The 18,470-nt window shown below is 45.3% G+C and overlaps 1 long non-coding RNA gene across 1 annotated transcript; it reads right to left on the bottom strand.

The window, feature by feature from the left end:
• Positions 1 to 9,533: 9,533 nt before the first annotated feature.
• LOC310757357 lies at positions 9,534 to 11,729 on the bottom strand. Its single transcript, XR_014545099.1, has 2 exons — positions 10,198 to 11,729; positions 9,534 to 10,125 (listed from the first exon to the last, which is right to left on the bottom strand). It is a non-coding gene; the product is annotated as an uncharacterized lncRNA (long non-coding RNA).
• Positions 11,730 to 18,470: the final 6,741 nt, after the last annotated feature.

Here is an 18,470-nt window from a genome sequence, read left to right as displayed (position 1 = left end):
CCATCCTTACCACTGATCATTTTTCACCTGTTAAACCTTATTTATGAATCCTTTTCTGAGGACTAATAGGAAATCCTTATCACAATTCAATAATAATGAATGCCATTCATTAAGAAAATAAAAATTTCTTAGTATTGCGAATTACTTACGCTTTGTTTTTTTCAAAAAATATATATCCCATTGGTATATTGGTTATTTCCTGATATGTTTATCAAGAGAGTCAACTTGCTATTGTTGCCATTGCATATTGTTTACATGGTACAGGGTGAAAAACATTTATATAGCAATTGATGGACAATAGGTGCACAAGTCATGTCCTCAAATATTCTGGAAAATTTTACACCTAAATTAGTTCTCTTTTTCCCTCCTAGAAAAACTATAAGAACTACGTAGGACACTCTCTGTTTAAAGTTTAAAGAACATTAAGTTTTAACCTGGAGAAGGATATATTATATAATAATCAAAAGACACTTTCAAAAATGTACAAACTATTTTTGAATTGGCAAATGTCAGGGAACTGACATCAGAGCGAGAGGCGAAGGGGAGGCTCCCAGATCCTGCTGGTGAAGGACCCAGCACCAGGAGGAGAAGCAGCTCGGTAGAGGGGGAAGGAAATCAGTGCAACACCAGGGATAAAGGGGGGCAGATGGGGGAAGCGGAGAGAGAGCTCCGGGACTCTTCACTGGACATCAGTGAGGAGAGCACAGGTCCTCCACTACCCACGCCCTCCCTGCGCAGAAGACTCCCGCGCAGTGAGAGGAGGAGGAGACTGGGAGTCAAACAGCTTCTATGCTGGAAGAGGTTTAAGAAACGCCCACAGACAGATTCTGCTAGCGACTGAGACAGCCACGCGGAGATGGGCTGTGCAGTCAGAACGGTTTATCAAGGCAATTTAGCGTAGAGAGGCGGCAGTTTACGCACGAGTAACTCATACCCATTACAGCAATCTGTCTGTCCCTGAAAGTTGCTCGTGCGCAGCAGCAGGCAGACAGCATCATGAGCAAGACGGGAGAAGTGAAAGCCCCGGAAGGGGCTGCTGGAGGGCAATCTCTGGTGGAGAGGAACCGAGAGTTGGAACAGCATGTAGCCCTTCTGATGGCGCGGCTGGACGAAAGGCGGTCTCAAGATGCACAGGTCAGGCCCACCCCCATAGCAAGGAAGGTACCGGGACTGGTGCACAAATTTGGAGGGAGGCCTCAGGACTATAGTGCGTTCCGAACGGAAATAGAATACGCGTTGGAACTGCAGCACGATTTTGCAGACAATGGGGCAAGGGTTGCCTACATTGTGGGTCACCTGCAGGATGGGTCCAGTGAGTGGATCAGGCCCCTTATGGCAACGCAGAATGCCGCCATGCAGGACCTGAGGAAATTTTTCCAGGCAATGGACGCAATGTTTTCCAGTGATGTACAACAAAGTGTGGCAAAACGGGAACTGATGAACTGTAAACAGGGAAACCAGTCAGTTAGAGACTACTGGTCACGCTTTGCAATGATAGTTCACCGTCCCGGGTGGCAGCTGGACTCTGAACCCATACAAATGTTATTTGAGGAGGGGTTGTCCCCAACGGTCAAGGATGAGCTTTCGCGCGCACCCCGCCCACAGTCCATGGATCAGCTGACCAAGGCTGTGCTTTCGATTGGCGTAAGGCAGGAAGCGCGGGCCCAGGAGAGGCGGGAAGGGAGAGAGCAGCGTTGCCATGACTACCGCATTCCTGAAATACCAAGGCAGCCTTCCCCGCCGGTGGAGCCAATGGAAATAGATGGGGCGTGCGCGCGGGAAGTTTCAAGTTCCAGCGAAGGTCGCAAAATGGAGGGAACGGATTGGAAAACCACCAAGAAGTGTTTCCTTTGCCAGCGGCCAGGACATTTTGCCAGGGCCTGCCCTCATAGAAAGGCCTGGCAAGGAATGGTGGGAGCCGCAGGGGGTGAGGAGGAGGTGGAAAAGGCACAGGAACAGGGAAACGGGAACGCTTGGCTGCCACTCAGTGGGCACAGCAGCCAGGCCAGCAACCAGTAGAAGTGCCCCAACCAGACCCCCCTAAGGCGGCTATAGCCATCGAAGTGGTGCTAGAACTCCCGAATGGGCACCCAGTCAAGGTGAAAGCGATGCTGGATTCAGGCAGCTCCTGTAATTTCTTCAGCAAAGACTTTGCATTAGAGCACCAGCTCCACTTATTGCCTTTGGATTTCCACTTGCAAGTAACCACCATTGATGGCAGGGAGCTTCTAGGAGGGGGAGTGACACACCAGACCCCACCAATGAGAATGAAGGTGTCCAGGCACTCGGAGACCATCGCCTTTCACGTCGCCTCACTAGCAGGGCCTCCAATAATATTAGGGATGAGCTGGCTAGCACAACATGATCCAGTGGTGGCGTGGCATCAGAGGACAGTCACCTTTGGGTCAGCCTATTGCCTGGAACACTGTCTAGGAGGGGAAACCCCAAGGATGAGCGTAGCCAGGGTGGCTGGGATGGCGGTGGAGCGGAAGGGGGAGGTGCCGCCGCAATATGCTGATCTGCGGGAGGTCTTCAGCGAGAAGGAGGCAGATAGACTACCACCCCATAGGCCCTTTGACTGTCAAATCAACTTGCTCCCGGGGGCGCAGCTGCCGGTGGGTAAGCTGTATGCCATGTCGGACAGGGAGATGAAGGAGTTGCGGGAGTTTATTGACAAGAACCTAAAGAGAGGCTTCATAAGAGAATCAAAGGCAGTGGGAGGCAGTCCGGTGTTCTTTGTGGACAAAAAGGACACAAATAAACCCAGGCTCGTTGTGGACTTTAGGGCCGTCAATTTGGTGTCGGAGCCTGTGACCTTCCCAATGCCCAGGATTGACGACATTTTGACGAGAGTGAGGAAAGGAAAATTTTTTACCAAGCTGGACCTCAGGGGAGCATACAACTTGATCAGGATGAGGGAGGGGGGTGAATGGAAGACCCCTAGGGGCATTTAAGTACTTAGTTATGCCTTTTGGATTACAGTCAGGCTCCGCCTGTTTTCAAGCTTTCATGCACCACGTGTTGGGGTCTCTGCTTTACAAGAACTGCATAGCCTTCTTGGACGACATCTTGATTTATTCGGACAATGAGGAGCAACATGTCAGAGACGTCAGGGAAGTGTTACAATGATTGCAGAAGCACCAGTTGTGGGTCAAGCTACAAAAATGTCAGTTTCACGCCAGAGAAGTTGAGTTTCTGGGCTACAAGTTATCTGACAAAGGCCTAGCGATGGACCCAAGCAAGGTGCAAGCAGTGTTGGAGTGGGAGGCTCCCAAGACACGGAAGGACGTGCAAAGGTTCCTAGGGTTCAGCAACTTCTACAGGAAGTTCATCAAGAACTTCGCCCACTTGACAGCACCCATCACGGATTGTCTCAGTAGCAAAAGGAAGTTTGTGTGGACAGAGGAAGCCCAGCAATCCTTTGAAAAACTGAAGAAGGCGTTCGCGTCGGAAGAGCAACTCCTGCACGTAGATTTGGAGAAACCCATGAGGCTAGAGACCGACGTGTCCGACCGGGCCATCGGGGCGGTCCTCTTGCAGCCAGGGAGGAGCGCCCAGGAATGGAAACCGTGTGCCTTTTTCTCGAGGAAGCTGAGCAAGTCGGAGCAAAACTATACTGTGTATGACTGAGAACTGCTCGCGATCTACGCGGCCTTTCATCGTTGGCGTCATCTACTGATAGGAGCGCAACACCAAATCCAGGTTTGCACCGATCACAAGAACTTAGAGTACTGGAGGACTGCACGAGTACTCAACCAGAGACAGATTCGATGGGCACAGGAGTTCTCCAAGTTTTCTTTCGAAATCCGGTATGTGCCAGGAGAGGAAAACGTAAGAGCAGACGCTCTCTCCCGGAAGCCGGAGTACTTGGAAGGAGAGGGGCCGCCGGAGACACGACACGTTATCCCCGAGGACCGATGGGTGTGTGGGGGAACCTTGGTGGGAAAACGAGAACTGGCCGGGCTTACCAGAAGCAATGTGTTCGCACAAACTAAAATCCGGGAACTCCGAAACGGAAGAGGGGCCCAAGAAGGGTTTGAGGAGAAGGAAGGGGTGCTGTACTATAAAGGGGCGCTGTATGTACCGGGGGAGACCCTGAGGGGAAAGGTACTCAAACAACTTCACGACAACCCCACAGCTGGGCACTTTGGACAGCACAAAACCATGATGCTGGTCACCAGGCAGTTCTGGTGGCCCAGGGTGAGGGAGGATGTACGGGAATATGTACGGGGGTGCGACCGCTGCCAAAGGGCAAAGGGGGAGCGGGCTGCCCCCGCTGGTTTACTGGAACCCTTACCTACACCGGGAAAACCCTGGGAGGTGGTGTCCATTGATTTTATGACCGATTTGCCCAAGTCCCGGGGAAAGACAGCGGTCATGGTAGTGGTCGACTTACTGACGAAAATGTGCCATTTTATAGCTTGCTCACATGCGGTGACGGCGGAGGAGACAGCCCGGTTGTTTGTGGAGCACATTTTCAGGTTGCATGGCACCCCCTTGAGGGTTATCTCCAACCACGGGAAACAATTTACTTCCCAGTTCTGGAGGAAGCTCATGAGCTTGCTGCAAGTCGAGGTGGGCTTCTCGACGGCGAGGCACCCAGAGACCAACGGGCAAGCGGAAAGAGCGAACAGTATACTCCAACAATACCTACGCTGCTACGTCAGCGAGAGGCAGAATGACTGGGTAGAGAAACTAGCGCTGGCTGAATTTGCGTACAATAACGCTGAACACGTGTCCACGGGAATGAGCCCATTCATGGCCAATCATGGGTGTCATCCCAGGGCCTTCCCGGGGAGTGGGGAGGAAAACTGGAGCGTACCCGCGGCAGAGCAGTTTGTGGAAGAAATGGAGGCCCTGCACCAGCAACTTAAGATGAACTTGGAGCGGGCCAAGGAAGTTTACAAGAGGCAGGCAGACAAGCACCGCAGGGAAGGGGAGACCATATGGGTGGGGGACCGGGTGTGGTTATCCACCCAAGGGTTACCCTTCAAAGGGGGGTGCAAGAAGTTGTAGCCCAGACGCCTGGGGCCATTTGAGGTAACACAGCAGGTAAATCCTGTGGCATTTAAGCTCAAGTTGCCCGACAGCATGAAAATACACCCGGTGTTCCACAGGTCCCTACTCTCACCACACAGGGAGGGGCAGGAATTCCCGGGGCGAGAGGGAGAAGTCACCACACACCCACAGGTAGAAGAAAGGGAACACCATCACTCGGCCACGGAAATACTCGATTCAAGGTGGCGAGGGCGCCAGGTGGAGTACTTGGTGGCTTGGGAAGGGGAACCCGGGTCAGAAAACACGTGGGTTCCCGCGGAAGCTATCGATGACAGGTATTTGGTGGAGGTATTCCACCGCCAGTTCCCGGACAAGCCCAAATCCCTAGAGAGATTCTGGGAGGAGCAATTTGGAACCACAGACGACAAAGAGGGTTTTGAGGGGTTTTCTGACTCCGAGGGGGAAGGAGGAGAGGCTTTGGAGGAAGAAGAATTGGACTGGGAGGACTACTCCGTTGGCAGGAACCAGAGCGGGTGGGAAGCGGGTTTCGAATCCACTGAGGATGGTGACAGTTCCTTCCGGGGGTTCCCTGCCTCGTCGGCCAAAGAAGGGGACGAAATTGGTTCCACGGGTCGGGCCGGGGGTGGAGGGGGTCCTGGGGGGGAGGTGGATGTCAGGGAACTGACATCAGAGCGAGAGGCGAAGGGGAGGCTCCCAGATTATGCTGGTGAAGGACCAAGCACCAGGAGGAGAAGCAGCCCGGTAGAGGGGGAAGGAAATCAGCGCAACACTAGGGATAAAGGGGGCAGATCGGGGAAACGGAGAGAGAGCTCCGGGACTCTTCACTGGACATCAGTGAGGAGAGCACAGGTCCTCCACTACCCACGCCCTCCCTGCGCAGAAGACTCCCGCGCAGTGAGAGGAGGAGGAGACTGGGAGTCAAACAGCTTCTATGCTGGAAGAGGTTTAAGAAACGCCCACAGACAGATTCTGCTAGCGACTGAGACAGCCACGCGGAGATGGGCTGTGCAGTCAGAACGGTTTATCAAGGCAATTTAGCCTAGAGAGGCGGCAGTTTACGCACGAGTAACTCATACCCATTACAGCAAAGAAAGGAGGAGGATATCAAAGAAATTACAGTAAAGTGGGAGAGGGACCTGGGACATACGATCAAACCCAATATTTGGAATGAATTATGGACTAAAAATGTAAAATTCATGGCTTGCTTCCTTATAAGGGAAAATCTTATGAAAATGTACTATAGATGGTACTTGACCCCTGTAAAACTAGCAAAAATAAATAAATCATATAATAACAAGTGATGGAGATGTAAGGAACAGATAGGAATACTACCATATGTGGTGGTCCTGTCTAGTGATACAAAGATTTTGGAATATGATTTATGAAGAGATAAAGAAACTTATAAAAATTAAATTTAGCAAGAAACCGGAAGAATTTTTACTAGGAATTGTTTCAGATAATATTCCCCAAAACAAAACCGGGTTATTTACTTATGCAACATCAGTAGCAAGGGTTATAGAGGCAAAACACTGGAAAGATAAAAATACACCCATTAAAGATGAATGGGTGGTCAAATTGTGCAAGTACTTGGAGCTCACAAAGCTGACAGATGCAATAAGAGATAAACCTAAAAAGATGGTGAAAGAAGAATGGGAATGTTTAAATAATTATCTAGGAGATAAGGGTTCATCAATAAAGACCTGGTTATGTTTAGAATGCTACCACATCATGTTCCCTGATGCCAGGATGAGGGATTCTATGGAATGCAAATAGAGAGAATTGATAAGAATAATGACCTGTTGTGACCTTGACGGAAGCGTAAAAGAGACGAGCCTTCTTGTGTTTTGCCTCATTCCCCCCTTTCCCCCACCTCTCCCCCCTTTTTTCTTCTTCTTTCTCCTTCTTCCCTTTTTCTTTCCCATAATGGCTTATATTCTATGCCACATACTTTGATATTTTTGGTAGTTTTTTAGCCTTTTCCATTATTATTATTATGATTATTATTATTATTAAGGATTTTTTTTGTAATTTTGGTTGTTTATATTTGTATTTGTATTTTGCTTTAAACAAATAATAATAATAATAATAATAATAATAATAATAATAATAATAATAATATTTTATTTATACCCCGCCCTCCCCAGCCAAGGCCGGGCTCAGAGCGGCTTACAAGCAATAATAAAAACAAGATGAATGATTACAACTTAAAAACAAAAATAAAATACAACATTAAAATAATGGAACATTAAAATATTAAAATGTAGCCTCATCGCAGGAGGAGAAGGAAAAGAAAAAAGAAAGGGAGGGAGGGAATAAAATTGGCTCCAAGCCAAAGGCCAGGCAGAACAATGTCTTACAGGCCCTGCGGAAAGAAATCAGATCCTGCAGGGCCCTGGTCTCATGAGGCAGAGCGTTCCACCAGGCCGGAGCCAGTGCTGAAAAGGCCCTGGCTCTGGTTGAAGCCAATCTGACATCCTTAGGGCCCAGGACCTCTAGGGTGTTGTTATTTATGGACCTTAAGGTCCTCCGTGGGGCATACCGGGAGAGGCGGTCCCGTAGGTATGAGGGTCCTAGGCCGTGAAGGGCTTTAAAGGTCAAAAGCAGCACCTTAAATCTGACCCTGTACTCCACCGGGAGCCAGTGCAGCTTGAAAAGCACTGGGTGAATATGCTCCCATGGCAGAGACCCCGTGAGGATAAATACAGATAAATATAAACAACCAAAATTTTAATTTTTTTTTAACCTAGGTGGAATCTACACACATATAAAAACCAATCTGAAAATGCTTTTTTAAAAGCGTTCTTAAAAATACATTGAATTTTTCACAAGGCTCAACATCACCATCTAGTGTCACATTGTATATTGCATTTAAAACATTTTATTTGCAGCTGTATAGCTGAGTCCCTAATGTACTTGCAATTGCAGATTTATTCAATTTTGCAAAGAAGTGGTGTAACATGAGGCCATTTCTTTGGACCATTAACACATAGAGGATTAAAGTGAGAGAAAATGATGACTTTGTGCACCCAAGTCCACTCCCAGTCACCAGTCTAGCTGCCGCATTCTGGATTAGTTGAAGTTTCCGGGTCACCTTCAAAGGTAGCCCCCACGTAGAGCGCATTGCAGTAGTCCAAGCGGGAGATAACCAGAGCATGCACCACTCTGACGAGACGGTCCACAATTAAAAAATTACCTTGTGGGGTATAAAGTATTATTATTATTATTATTATTATTATTATTATTATTATTATTATTACCTAACCCAACTGACTGGACCCACTCTGGACACTCCCAACAGAATTAAAAGCACAATAAACCATCAAACATTAAAAACTTCCCTAAGCAGGGCTGCTTTCAGATGTCTTCTAAAAGTCAGATAGTTTTTTACTTCCTTGACATGGAAAGGCGTTCCACAGGGCGGGCGCCACTACCGAGAAGGCCCTCTGCCTGGTTTCCTGTGACCTCACTTCTTGCAGGGAGGGAACCGCCAGAAGGCCCTCGGAGCTGGACCTCAGTGTCCAGGCTGAATGATGGGGGTGGAGATGCTCCTTCAGGTATACTGGGCCGAGGCCGTTTAGGGCTTTCAACACTTTGAATTGTGCTTGGAAACGTACTGGGAGCCAATGTAGGTCTTTCAGGACTGGTGTTATATGATCTCGGCAGCCACTCCCAGTCACCAGTCTAGCTGCCACATTCTGGATTAATTGTAGTTTCCGGGTCACCTTCAAAGGTAGCCCTACGTACAGCGCATTGCAGTAGTCCAAGCAGGAGATAACCAGAGCATGCACCACTCTGGCGAGACGGTCCACAGGCTAGATTCTCTTGCAACACATTCTCTTGCCCTTGATCTTCAGAAGAGAAGGACATCCCTTCCCCTTTGAGCTTCCTTATCTCCTGGAAACCTTGCCCTTGGTCTTCAGGATTCCCTGTTACGGACATGTGGGAGCCAGGAAGTCATGGCAAAGGCTTGTAGCGCCACCTGGTGCCTTGCTGACCTCGGTGACCAGCATGTCCGTGCCTTACAATGTATTAGAATGTATTGACCTTAAAAGGAGTTGTATTTCCTCTGAGCAGTGATTGACCAATGGGGCGAGGGGGGGGGGGAGCCATGACCGGATGAGGTAACGTGAGACATTGGAATGCAGCCATGCGGCTGGGGAGAACAAAGGATAATAAAAGTGACCGGAGAGGGAGAAGATGTCTGAATGAGCTGCCCTCCGTCCATGGAAATATTGCTGGCTCTCTGTGTCTTTATTTTATGCTAAACAAGCGCCATTGTGACGGCTGGCTCCGACAAGTGGTGCCCCGTGTGAGGCTGAATAAAAGGATACGGCTGAGGTTTTTAAAAGAGAAAAAAGAAGCAATTTAAAGCAAACAGTCTCAGGCAGACTAAGAGGATTTTAAAAGAAAACCGTGTGAGGTTCTTCAATTCACTCAACGGCTTCATCGACTTACCACGCCCGGCAAGGGTTTCAAAGCGCTTCACATCTTCGGATCCCCGGTGAGTCGATCCCTTTTATATTGATTTTAGAAAAATGGACAGCTCTTTGACTACTCCCCAACAGAAATTTTTAAAAGACTTAAAATTTCTCCTCTCCTCCAACAAATTGAAAGTTCCTGAGGGTGATTTGATACAGCTCATTCTGGCCATCGATGAGCATTGCCCCTGGTTTCCTCAAGATGGAACTTGGGAATTAAAACATTGGGATAAGATCGGGACGCATTTTCATGGGCATCCCAGCATTGGTGTTCGGATTTTAAGTGCATGGTGCAAGGTTCGATATGCTATGGGTTCTTTATCACCAAAAAATATCTCCATGGCTGCATTGCCAATACAACCTTCAGCTTCTTTAATTCAGCCTGCTGTCCTGCCATGTGTTCCAGCCCTCGCTTTGCCTGCAGCCCCAGATCCCAAACCTCCGGACTACAGTTCCTCACCAGAGGACCTAATCCTGCAAAAATACCGTGGTCTGGCTGGAAATGACCCTGCTCTTTCAGCGGCAGAACCAGCTACCCCTTTTCAATGTGCAGTACTTGCCTGTTCCTTAATTCAGGATACTGTGGTATTTCCCGTTATTGTGCCCCCTGCTGGTGCTCCAGCAGGAACTCAAGCCCAGCACCAACCTTTTGACTTTAAAATCTTGAAAGAGCTGTAATTGTCAGCAAGGACAAATGGACTTCAAGCTCCGTTCACACAGGCTCTTTTGGAAACCACATTAGCCCAACTTTTGGTTCCAGATGACATCAAGCTTTTGGCACGTACAGTTTTACCCCCATCAGCTGGTGTATTATTTGCCCACGAATGGGAAACTGCCTGCCGTGCTTATGCTCCAGCCTTGTTACAACAAATCAGAGGAAATAATCCAAATATTACCCTCGCAGATGTCATAGATGCCATGATGGGGCATGGCCCCTTTGCTCAGGCTTCAGTACAAGCCACACTGCTGCAGATCTTATTGAGGGATACTGCTCTTGCTGCTCAACAAGCAATGAGAAAAATCCCGGAACCCACCAGTATCCAGTCTAGGTGGGGTTCAATCAGACAAGAACCTAGAGAATCATATTCTTCCTTTATGGACAGGCTGATTACAGCAGTGAGTAGACAAATTGAAAATCCTGAAGCCAAACAAATAATTATCAAACAATTGGCCTTTGAAAATGCCAATGAGGATTGTAAAGTTGCATTACGACCGATTATACACCTTCCTGCCACTGACACAGCTACGATGCTACGCATTTGTCAGTCTGTAGGTACAGCAGCTCATCTGCTGGTGGCAGCGCAAAATAAAAACCAGCCTGTAGCCATCGATACAACGTTTCCAGCGTGGCAAACCAAGATCACCGATACCTCAGTGTGGGTAGAACAATGGCCTCCACCAAAAGAAAAATCCGCAGCAATGGCACCATCTTGGTTCTGAACAGCTTATTTCTGAACAATTGACTTTCGGCCACATTGAACCATCTTCATCCCACTGGCTCCAGCAGACAGGAATGCTTTGCTTTTACATTGCCAGTATATAACAATTTGCAACCCACCCAGCGATATCAGTGGGTTGTCCTGCCTCACAGCATGCGGAACTCCCCTACACTTTGTCAGCATTTTGTGAATGAAGCATCAAAACCTTTCCGCATGCGCCACCTAGAGGTGCTGCACACGAGCTGCATCTGGCAGTGTTTGCCTTCCTAACCATTTGCCTTGCCATCCTTTGCTGCACCGTTATACAAGGAAGAGAAGCAGCCGACACAGTCCAGTTGAAACCACCATATTTCACCTTATCGGCTGGCAAGCAGCTGTCGCCTGAATCCTACTCTGGCTGGCAGTATCCACGGCTCAGCCACTCTCGAAGTATAAGATCAGCGTTGTTGAATAAGACTTTTAGGGGAGAAAATTATCATAAGATATGGAGGAATAATATTTTTGTACAAGATATGATTAAGTTTACCAGTTTATTGCATGCTTCTAAATGTTGGGTGTGTATGCCTGCCCCCATTTGTTTTCAAATTAAAGAGGGGAAAGAATCATGGGGCATATATCCAAACTGTCAATATACATTGAAATTCATGTTTAATAGCTCTTGTTCTCTTACAGGAACATACAGTGACCAATCTCAGTGCTATAGAAGCGACACCAGTGCATGGCTAATAAACTAGAAAGGAAGCCTACCATGCAGTTTGGAATCAGAATTCTTATATTCTTGGCTTCCGGATGGAAGTTGATTATAGTGATTATTATAGTAGTTATTTGCATTATTTTGTGTTGCTATATACAATGTATTCCTTCTTTAATTTCTATGTGTACTGCATGGTTCTCCAGTCCGCGGCCCGCTTCCGGTCTCACAAGAGTCGCCTATGGCTCTCGATATAACCGTATTGGTACTGATATATATGATTCTGATTAAAATATAAAGAAAGAGGGCATGTGGGAGCCAGGAAGTCATGGCAAAGGCTTGTAGCGCCACCTGGTGCCTTGCTGACCTTGGTGACCAGCATGTCCATGCCTTACAATGTATTGGAATGTATTGACCTTAAAAGGAGTTGTATTTCCTCTGAGAAGTGATTGACCAATGGGGCGAGGGGGGGGGAAGCCATGACCGGATGAGGTAACGTGAGACATTGGAATGCAGCCATGTGGCTGGGGAGAACAAAGGACAATAAAAAGTGACCCGAGAGGAGAAGAAGTCTGAATGAGCTGCCCTCCGTCCATGGAAATATTGCTGGCTTTCTGTGTCTTTATTTTATGCTAAACAAGCGCCATTGTGACGGCTGGCTTCGTCACGGACACTCCTATCTCTCAGTTGCTGGATCAAAACCATTTTAAATGTAATCACTCTGTTTTGGGGTTGTTATTATATTTACTGCATTTGTCAGACACTTTTTCTCAGTGGAAAAAAAGATCTCAAAGCAACCTAACCAGATAAACTAAAACAGATAAAACCAGATAATTAAAAACAGCTAAAATGCTCATCCGGCAACATCCATGCTTTTATCTTGTATTTATTTTGTTGTTTAGTCGTTTAGTTGTGTCCGACTCTTCGTGACCCCCTGGACCAGAGCACGCCAGGCACTCCTGTCTTCCACCGCCTCCCGCAGTTTGGTCAGACTCATGTTTGTAGCTTCGAGAACACTGTCCAACCATCTCATCCTCTGTCGTCCCCTTCTCCTTGTGCCCTCAATCTCTCCCAGCATCAGGGTCTTTTCCAGGGAGTCTTCTCTTCTCAGGAGGTGGCCAAAGTATTGGAGCCTCAGCTTCAGGATCTGTCCTTCTAGTGAGCACTCAGGGCTGATTTCCTGCAGAATGGGTGTGTTTGATCTTCTTGCAGTCCATGGGACTCTCAAGAGTCTCCTCCAGCACCATAATTCAAAAGCATCCATTCTTCGGCGATCAGCCTTCTTTATGGATCTTGTATTTATAGTTTGCTTTTATTTTTATTTTATCCCAGAACTTCCCTGAGATCTTTTGATGAGAGATGGCATATAAATCTAATTGAAAAATATAAAAAATAAAATTGGTTACAAAAAATCCTACCCCACCTGATTAAAAGATGAGCAGCACCATAGAAGGCACCGGCTTGGGGGGGAAAAACACCTTTGGTGCCTGAAATACTTTCATCACATGATGAAAGGTTAGCTACTAGAGATAAAGCAATCAGTTAATCAGGGCCGGATTTAGAAGAAGAGAGGCCCTGGGCTGCTGCACTTGTGAGGCACCTTCCTACCCTCACAGCTAAAAGAAAATGAAAGAGTGTTATAAACAGAACTGAATGAAGACAAGGATGCTCAAGGGTATTTAAAATTCTGCAATTCTCAATTTCTCCTCCAAAGGACATAAGATGTTATTGTTAAACGCCATGGTGATTTTTTAAAAATGAAAAAAAAATAACACTGAAAAACTTTTGCAGTACCTGAAGTTCGTAAACCTTTTTGTGGAAGAAGCATTATTTTTTAGGAAAATGAAGTTGCAATGTTATTCTTTAAAAACACACACACCTTGAGTTTACAAATTATATTGCCTGGGAAGTGTAAATAATATCATCATGATTACCTGACAGTGTGGCACTTCTAGAATTTACTTTACGTTGTCCTTAAAATGTCAGTTTTAAAATACATATTAAGAAGTAAACTACAACCATCAAATACAGTAAGGCTAAAATGTTTTCCTCTCCTAGCCTTCCTCATAGGAAAATCTTCATCAAAATTTGTTTGTCTAAGTTTGTCACTTTCAGTGTACAGAATGCTCAGTGCGGACAACCTTTCTTGAGACATTGTGGCCCTTAATTCATTTTTAATTCTTTTGAGTCTTGAAAAAAATCCTCTCTCCTGAGCAGCTAGAGAAATAGCTGCAAGATTGCTTCCACATTAGGAAAGGAAATCTGGTGTTTTTTCCCTTGTATATAATTTGATAAATGTGTATATGAGACAGAGGGTGCTCTGCTCTTTACAATCCAGGGGTATATAAGATTTCTGAAATAAAGTTTCCTGCAATGCAGGAATCAAAACGCGATCCTTTGCAGCCCTTTCAACTCTGCAGTTCTGTAATTCTGTGCGATATATATGTAAGACACTGCATATATAAATTGCAATTTCAGCTGAATTTGAGGGAACCACTTGAAGCATCCCTTGTGTTGAGCCATTTCCATTGCTTTTTTTTATATATATAAAATTTTTATTAGTTTTTCAACATATATTATAAGACATTACAAACAACAATACACAAACAAACAAACATATAAACATGTATAATTTCATAATCTTTTTTTCTTATACCCAATTTCAACGACTTCCCCATGCCTCCCTTTTCTGCATCCCTGTTTTAAACTTTTTCAGCAACCCCTGATCTAAATTACTTATAAATCCCTTTCTTTAACCCTTTTCTTTCCTCTTATCCAATCATTTATCGCTGCAAATCTGCTATGCTTTACCCATGACATTTTAACACTCACTAATTTTACAACAATTTTTAAGATAAAATTTAAATTTCTTCCAATCTTCTTCCACCGTCTCTTTCCCTTGGTCCCGGATTCTGCCCGTCATCTCCGCCAGTCCCATATAGTCAATCACCTTCGTCTGCCACTCTTCCAGCGTGGGTAGTTCTTGTGTCTTCCAATACTTTGCTAGTAAAACTCTTGCTGCTGTTGTAGCATACATAAAAAACGTCCTATCTTTCTTTGACACCAATTGGCCTACCATGCCCAGGAGAAAAGCCTCTGGTTTCTTATGAAAGGTACACTTAAGCACCTTCTTAATTTCATTATAAATCATTTCCCAGAAGACCTTAATCCTTGGGCACGTCCACCAAAGGTGATAGAAAGTACCTTCAGTTTCATTACATTTCCAACATTTATTATTGGGCAAATGGTAGATTTTTGCAAGCTTGACTGGGGTCATGCACCACCTATAAATCATTTTCATAATATTCTCTCTTAGGGCATTACATGCCGTAAACTTCATTCCGGTGGTCCATAACTGTTCCCAGTCAGCAAACATAATGTCATGTCCGATATCCTGTACCCATTTAATCATAGCTGATTTAACCGTTTCATCCTGTGTATTCCATTTCAACAGCAAGTTGTACATTCTTGACAGATTCTTAGTATTGGGTTCTAACAATTCTGTTTCTAACTTTGACTTTTCCACCTGGAAGCCAATTTTCCTGTCCTGTTTAAATACTTCATTTATCTGGTAATAATGAAGCCAGTCCCTTACTTTAAACTTCAATTTCTCATAGCTCTGTAATTTCACATTTCCACCTTCTTGTTCTATGATTTCCCAATATTTTGGCCATTTAGATTCCATATTAAGTTTTTTCACTTCCTTAGCCTCCATTGGTGACAACCACCTAGGGGTTTTATTTTCCAACAGATCTTTATACCGAATCCAAACATTGTATAATGCTTTCCTAACAATATGGTTTTTGAAACCTTTGTGAATTTTTACCTTGTCATACCATATATATGCATGCCAACCAAACCTATTATTGAACCCTTCCAAGTCCAAAATGTCTGTGTTCTCAAGAAGTAGCCAGTCTTTCAGCCAGCAGAAAGCCGCTGCTTCATAGTACAATTTTAAGTCCGGCAGGGCAAACCCACCTCTTTCTTTTGCATCAGTTAATATCTTAAATTTTATTCTGGGCTTTTTGCCCTGCCAGACAAATCTAGATATATCTTTCTGCCACTTCTTGAAACAGTCCATCCTGTCCACAATCTGCAATGTTTGAAACAAAAACAGCATTCTTGGCAAAACATTCATCTTAATAACAGCAATTCGGCCTAACAAGGAAAGTCTCAGATTTGACCATATTTCTAAATCTTTCTTAACTTCTGTCCAACATTTCTCATAATTATCTTTAAATAAGTTCACATTCTTAGGTGTTAAATTAACCCCCAGATATTTCACTTTATTTGCTACCATTAATCCAGTTTCACTCTGAAACTTCTCTCTTTCCACAACTGTTAGATTTTTCCCCAATACCTTTCTTTTTTGTTTGTTCAGCTTAAAACCTGCTACTCGACCAAAAACTTGTATTATCTCCAAGACTCTTTTTGTACTAGTGTCTGGCTCTTGCAAAGTTAATACTAGATCATCTGCGAACGCTCTCAATTTGTATTGTTTAGCTCCGACCTCCATTGCTTTTGTTTATTTGCTCATTGCAAACAGCTGAAAGTCTGTAAATGTTGATAATCGACTTAATTTTCAGCAGGGGTTGAATAATTTCAATTGCTACTGTAGATACATACATATAGTTTCCTTGCATATAGGTTGTAGATATAGGTTGTAGATATACATATAGATTGGTTTTGTCAGCCTTGGCTTCTTTCCTCTCCACCCCACCCCTTTTACATTTGCAAATGAAGGCCATCAAGCCAGGTAATTGCCCAGGGCATTCCCCATTGTTAAGCAGATTAAGGTGAGACTTTTCTGCCCTCAAAGACTTGCTGCCATCCAGACCCCCAGGGGTCAAGTTAGTGATTAATTGGATTAGTTCAGTTTCACAGCTACACCCTCATAGCTTTTGCCAACCTGGGATGTCCTTTTAAGTTTAGTCAGGAGTGTGTCTGGATATAACTGAAGATTCTTTCTACCCTCTGCAATGCAGGGTATGTTTGAAGTTTCAACACTCCAGGTGTTACAGGTCATAAGAACATTACTTTATTCTTCTTGTAAACCACTCTGTGAGGTTTTTGTGTCGAACAAGCAGTATATAAATTGAGAAATTGAGAATTGAGAATTTGAGAAATGAATCATTTTGCCATTTCTGGGGCTTACAGACTGCCTTTTATACATCAGTGTAGAGGAATACAAATTAAAAATGAAATGAAATATTTCCTTTTAGTTTTGTAAAGGAATGTTAACAGAGAATATTTATTCAACACACACATTAAATAAACAATGGCATTTTTCACTGACCTGGCTGCATTTGGAAATATTTAATATCGAGGTCAATTTCATGTAGGTGCATATTTGGGCAAATTAGAGGGCTTGTATTTATGCTTACTGTATCCATAATGATGGTGACATTCCATTATTCATGTATTATTATTATTATTTCTTTGTGGAATTTGCAATTATTTATTTTTCATGCAAATAAATCACCTTCCTGAGAAATTGTATGAGCAGAGGCAATAAATATACAAACAAACATCAGAAGCACAAACACACATAAGAAGGTAGGAAGAATCATAGAATTGTAGAGTTGGAAGAGACCCCAGGGGGTCATCTAGTCCAACCCCCTGCAATGCAGGAATGCCTGCTGGATCAGGCCAGTGGCCCATCTAGTTTTCACGGTGGAAGCCCACAACCAGGAACTAAGTTTGTTTGTCATTGGCATCCGTCTAACTCGAAAGACAATGGAGTGTGCTTGCATGGGTGAAGTCAAACTGCTGCAATAGCAGCACGGAAGTGACCTCCCAAAGCAGCATTTGTGCACGCGCGGGTTGATTTCGGCGCTTCTGTGCATGCGCAAAGTGCGATTTAGCGCTTCTGCGCATGCACGACCGCCGAAACCCAGAAGTAACCTGTTCTGGTACTTCCAGGTTTCGGTGGTCTGCAACCCGAAAAAACGCAACCTGAAGCAGCTGTAACCCGAGGTATGACTATAATAACAATATGATTCTATGATTCTAAGGTTTGTCCACTGTGTGAGCTATTTTATGCTTAGTGACAGAATCACTGTGCCTGAAGCTTCTGACTTAAACTTCAGCTTAGTTGGTAGAGCTCCAGGCGTCAGCAAACTTTTTCAGCAGGAGGCCGGTCCACTGTCCCTCAGACCTTGTGGGGGGCCGGACTATATTTTGGGGAAAAAATATGAATAAATTCCTTTGCCCCACAAATAACCCAGAGATGCATTTTAAATAAAAGCACACATTCTACTCATGTAAAACCACGCTGATTCCCAGGCCAGATTTAGAAGGTGATGGGGCCTGATCCAGCCCCCGGGCCTTAGTTTGCCTACCCATGCTCTAGAGTCTAGACTCTTAATCTCAGGGTTTTGGGTTCAAGCTCCATCTTGGGCAAAAGATTCCTGCATTGCAAGGGGTTGGACTAGATGACCCTCATGGTCTCTTCCAACTCTGCAATTCTTAGTAAGAGCAGTTCAACAGTGGACTATCTCGGAAGGTTGTGGATTGCTTCCATGGAGGTTTACAAGCAGAGGCTGGATGGCCCTCTGTCATGGATGCTTCAGCTGTAAAGGGTAAAGGGACCCCTGACCGTTAGGTCCAGTCGTGACCGACTCTGGGGTTGCGGCGCTCATCTTGCTTTACTGGCCGAGGGAGCCGGAGTACAGCTTCCGGGTCATGTGGCCAGCATGACTAAGCCGCTTCTGGCGAACCAGAGCAGCGCACGGAAACGCCGTTTACCTTCCCGCTGGAGCGGTACCTATTTATCTACTTGCACTTTGACGTGCTTTCGAACTGCTGGGTGGGCAGGAGCAGGGACCGAGCAACGGGAGCTCA

Source organism: Podarcis filfolensis (genome assembly GCF_964270895.1).
Source record: "Podarcis filfolensis genome assembly, chromosome: 2".
Lineage (NCBI taxonomy): Eukaryota > Metazoa > Chordata > Lepidosauria > Squamata > Lacertidae > Podarcis > Podarcis filfolensis.
This window is presented reverse-complemented; position numbering and strand designations above follow the sequence as displayed.